This window comes from Sinocyclocheilus grahami, unplaced genomic scaffold (genome assembly GCF_001515645.1).
Source record: "Sinocyclocheilus grahami isolate Dianchi unplaced genomic scaffold, SAMN03320097.WGS_v1.1 scaffold141.1, whole genome shotgun sequence".
Classification (NCBI taxonomy): Eukaryota; Metazoa; Chordata; class Actinopteri; order Cypriniformes; family Cyprinidae; genus Sinocyclocheilus; species Sinocyclocheilus grahami.
Window position 1 is genome coordinate 389,454 of NW_015505320.1, and position 5,958 is coordinate 395,411.

Sequence of the window (5,958 nt, forward strand, 5' to 3'; positions counted from 1 at the left end):
CAAATATATATATATATATATATATATATATATATATATATATATATATATATATATATATATAGGAAATACAAGTATATATACAATAAATTATATATACAAGAAAGTATACATGCAATAAATATTGTATAGAACCATTCAAGATGTGTGAAGGATTTTAATTTATTACTCAGAAAATATATTTGCATTTAATCACAAGTCAAACATAAAACAACAGGTTCAAATGTGCCATGCATAACTGATAACTGGGGTCAGAACGAGTGTCATGTGCAGCTGGTTCACCCTCTCTTTCTGAAGGTCAGGCGGTGAGAAAAATAAGACCCTCTCATCACTGCGTTCATTATGCAGTCCACTTTTGTGCAACAGCAAACAAAGCAGTCACATTACTTTTACTCACAAGACATCTAATGATTCAATGATTCAATGATTTCTGACTGAATGTCAAGGTCCGTTTAACAATAGCCTAAAGCAGAACTACACATTTGTACAATTTATATTTTATTTGAAAGTGCATTAATATCAAATTTTTACCTATATAAGTGTTCTTAAAGGGTTAGTTCACCCAAAAATTAAAATTAGCCCATGAATTTACTCACCCTCAAGGCATCATGTGTACATATGACTTTCTTCTTTCAGACGAATCGCAGACAACTTACGTCATCCTCCCGGAGCTGCTTCCGTGTACAACTGTTGGCGCAAGCTAGATTAAAGTGATTATTACATTTTGAATATGGATATTTTTCGATTTTTTTGTAAGAACCCCCCCCCCCTCCCCCGGAGCCATGTGAGACACTTTTTATTATGGATGGATGTGCAAGAATTATGGATTCATCTGAAAGAAGGAAGTCATATACACCTAGGATGGCTTGAGGGTGAGTAAATAATGGGCTAATTTTCATTTTTGGGTGAACTATCTCTTTAAGCAGAGATAGTGGCCATATGGGAACTAAACAAACCTACACTCCTAAAATAAAGGCGGGTTTTGCAATGATGCCATAGATTAACCGTTTTTGTTTCCCCTAAGTACCTCTCAATGAACAGTTCCTAAAAGATTTCTTAGTTTGAAGAACATTTTAATAATCTAAAGAACATTTTGTCCAATGGAAAGATTCCATGGATGTTAAAGGTTCTTCATGGAATGCCAATTAAGAATGTTTATTTTTAAGAGTGTGTAGCACACTTATTTTAGACAATAAAGTAAAGACAACAGGTATCAACTGATAAAGAGTTGAACTTGCATCACATATCACTAACCATTAAATCCTAATGGTGCATCAATCCACCCACCCTTCTCCTTGACGCAATGGGACCTTGTTTGCAAACACTGGGCCAGTCCTATGATAAATAAACTCATGAGCGTATCATACACAGCTTTACAGCCCACATTTCCTGTTGTCACCACAGCATGTTTCCTTTTTACGACACTGGAGATTAATGGTCTGCAAATACGGAAGAACCAAAAAAGAATAGCAACACACCACATGCGTGGATTTCCTGCGACTGAAGGGAGCCACATTAAAATCAATACAAATTACTCTCTTCATTCAACAAAAACAAGGTTTTATCATACTGACGCCAAAAGGTGTATCGTCAAGATCATAACTTATCAATTAGAGCCCACTTCAAAGAAATTTTCCATTCTAGGGTGAATATTGTGTATAATTTGCTAGGTTAATTATTGTCTGTATTGTGTGTATAATGGTGCTGTATTTTATGACTGCTTATTTTCTGTGATGCCAGTGAGCGCAGACCATACCTTGATAAGAGCACTCAGTGGTTTCTCCACTTCCTCTAAAGTCTCTCACTCAGGAAACACCATATCTGTCTGACTGAGGGTTACCGGTGGTAAAAGAGATTCATTCATTAGTCACTCTGTGCCTTTAAACTGAAGCTGGGAACACATTTGACTCCCTCCTGTGACTGATTGATTAGCAGAAGTTAAGTGCACTGGAGCCAGTGGGAAGTCAGGCACGCGCCCGTCAGCCCTGAACCTGTAATCTGACAGCACATGCTGCACAAACACAATGCCACACACAAAGCCCTGATCAGATGAAGTGGGTTGCAAAAGTGGGATAACTTAATGCAATGTCCACCTCACCAAGACACAGAGAATGTTTATCAGCTTTAATTAATGTCACAGGCTGTTTGCATTCTCTAAATGCAAGACCTCATCAAACCAAGCTGTTTTTCACTTTTAGTTGTATTGCACTTCCACTAATAAGCAGATCTAACTTAGGTGTTGCCCGAAACAAATCAATCATGCAAACATTTCTAAAGCCACGTATCACACTCATATGTAAAAGTAATTATTAGGCTCCTGTTTCCTCTGCAGAAATCAATCAGTCTGGGGGCAATCAGCAGTGGCGGAGAGAGATGATCGCTAATGCCAAACCTAACATTTCTGCAGGGCTCAGGGTCAGAACCACAGTGGCAGAAAGGAAGGCAGTCACAGGTTTTAAGAACTAGTCAAAACACAGTGCACAAAAGCTGTAATCATAGACAAAATTAAAGATTTTTTATCTTCAAACCTGTTATAACTGTCAGACTTTTAATCAGATCTGTAGTGCAATGCATTGATTATTGTGCATTGTAATGCATCTTTAATGTATGGTTAGATCTGGATCATAGCATATACTTGCATTAAATTTATGCTTCTCAGTCTGAAAACATTTTATGCCAATATTCATGAGTATAACTTTACAATTCAACTAACCTTTCCCTTGCTCAGGGTTAAATAAATATTGTTACTTGCTCAGATAACACTGCAAAGAGAGAGAGAGAGAGAGAGAGAGAGAGAGAGAGAGAGAAAACATGGTAAAATGCTACAGTAAAAACTTGGTAATTGATTTTATTTGCAAAAAATGACAATAAGACAATGTATGTAAGTAAAAAGATATTGTAAATAAAAAAAAGGATTCATAGAGGCAAAACATATTTTTAAAACAATAATATTTTGATAAAATATGTTGGTTATTATGTAATAACAAATTTAAGGATTGTAAAGTATACAAATGTATGTTGCTAAAATGATATCCCATAGTTGTAACATTGCAACCACATTTTTATAGTAAAGTTCTGGGAACCATTGCTACAAGATTTTTTTTTTTTACTCAAAATATAACAGAATTTTTTGTGTAAAAAATAAATGTTTCACACATTTTAAATATATGAAAAAAGAACAGGAAACGCATTTACAGCTGCTTACCTATTTTTTCTCTTTCATGTCTTCTTTAAGCACTGAGGTCAAAGGCCACCTGATCATTTTAGGTCATCAAAGGTCATCTTTTCAAGTCTCTCCAAAAGTCTGAGTGAGCAGGTCATTTTAACAGTGCTTGCTCAGGAGAGATAAACAAGAGGGTGGCTTAACTTTCACGTCCTGCTGTTGAGTTGCTCTGAATCGTCTCTAAACTAATTGGTAGTGCAAGGGTCAGTGTTTCATGAAACAGTCCAATAATGGTAAACAAACAGGCAGACAGATGTGAGCAAACATATCTTATACAGGACTATTCCATTAATGCTATTTTGAAGGTGGAGTAGAATCATATTTACAGTGTTTCGATATTGTTTGATACAAGTACAAACTGGCAGTTCCAGAAGAGAGACACTAAATACTGTTCCAGCGAAGTTTCTTTTCTGCAACGGCTCATTCAGACAACAGACTGTTCAGTAACCACAGTGACCCAATTCCAAAAATCAACCGTGAGTAACAGCTAAAACGTTTTTTACACCCAGCTGAGAATGTGTTGAAAAGCATATTTACAATGTTCACAGCAGGCCGTCTGAACCTCCCTGACTTGCTGGCTCGCAGCCAGGCATCTGTGTGTATCGGTGTCTGGGAGACTGCATGATCCACAACGATTACAGCCCTGATCACGCAGTCATCACAGCGGCTTAACAAACATTCAGCGGGCCCAGCTAACTGTCGAAGTCTGGCAGACTCCAGCTAACTGTCTGGCTATGCAGGTAGTTTCTGCACTCAAGAGACAAATTAGGCAAACAGGCTAGCAATAATAATTGTAGAGTGTACTGTCTGTTCTTTTGCTGTCTGTCTAGTGCATGTGTAAATACAGGCAGTATATGAGAAAGACTTTGTGTTCTATCTTGCAATTATACTGACATCCCACAACACAGTGTTCCTTTTAAAGATGCCAGGAGATGAAAAACTATCAAAAATATCTTATAAAGCTTGACTGAATGTACCAAATGTTATATTATGTGACTACAGATTGGTTGTGCTCTAGTACAGAGGTCTCACTCTTTCCAAAATGGCAAAAACAAACCGAAAACAGGATTACAGCTAAAGAGACAACCAAATTACATCGTTGTTTTCTCTTAGTCTGAACTACGTAGACACTTTTTGACAATATCATTACATACATCTGAGTAATTAGCCACTCCCCGCATTTGGACTTTGTCTGTGATTGCAGTTTTTTCCCATTTACACCTCAGAGCTATTTTTGTAAAGCTTTGTTTTTGTACAAGGCATATTTTTTTGCATATGCAAACCTGTAATATTCACATTTAATATAAATATATTTTAAATAATTATATGATACACTACCATTCAAAAGTTTGGTAAGATTTTTACAAATGTTTTTGAAGTCTCTTATGCTCACCAGGGCTGCATTTGTTTGATAAAAATACAGTAAATAGGTTAATATTATGAAATATTATTATAATTTAAAATAACTGTATTCTATTTTAATACATTGTAATATGTCATTTATACCTGTGATGGCAAAGCTGCATTTTCAGCAGTCATTACTCTAGTCTTCAGTGTCACATGATCCTTCAGAAATCATTCTGAATGGATGCTCAATAAACATTTCTTATTATTAGCAATGTTGAAAACAGTTGTGATTCTTTGATGAATTTAAAAAAAAACGCTTTTACTGACCCATTACTGAACCCAGAATTTGGAAGGGTAGTATAAATATATCATATGCACTCTGCTTATCAACAATTGACTATTGTTACTGAAACTACAGTCATATTGCAACTTCACTGTAAGTCCAGGAATTCTCCAAACATACACTCTGCAATGCAAGCACTTTTTCCAGAAACTGTCGCTAATATTTCGTCATTAGTAGAGCTAACAGGAAGTGGGCTTTGCATGCTGAGCTGAAAAGAGTTCCAGAGAAACTGCGACAATGCACAGAAAGAGGGAAGTGGCTTTTCTCGTTTCTTTTGTTCGAGAGGTTAATCCTGCACTGAATACAGATGGCTAGGGGGTGACAAAATCTGGCTCGGCATAGGGCTTCACTGCAAAGAAGCTTCATTGGCTGCACAAATTGAAATTCAATGCATCTTGGTTAAAAAAATGCATCAAACTAGACCTGAAAACTAGATCTAATACTGCTAGAGATCTTCAAAGGTACACTTCAAAGACCAGTGCATTTTGTCTTTGAAGTCTTTGATAGTAAATATTCCGAAGTGACTGTTGATTTTTAAGAAAGAGGGAAAACCGAGGTCAGAATTCCACACCACGCTGTCAGTAACTCACGGCACGCGTTGCATTCCATGCATTCCACATTCCAAAGGTCACTGCAGGAGGCCGGTATACAGTACTGACTACACCCTCAACAAGTTACTGCTTGATATGCAACTGCACAAGTCATATTGCCTCCAGAAGTTTGTGCAACGTGTTCAGCATTCCTGTCATGCATTAGATGACTTTGACCATGCTAATTGTCTAATTTTAGAGCTCTTTATTTAATGAAATCCTAAAAGGCTCCCAAAGCCTCGATAATTGTCTTGTCATTTGGCTCTTTTCCCCAGGTGTGTCGGTTCTGCCTATTTTTCAGAGATAATATTAGCAGAACTGCAGTAAATTATTGCATTTAGAATGACTTGTTTCACTTGTTGACTTGTTCTGAACTTGAAGTGGCTTAATACACGCAAAGTGACCATACACACCCTCATACTGCAAACAAATCCTACATCCACCTGCATAAACCA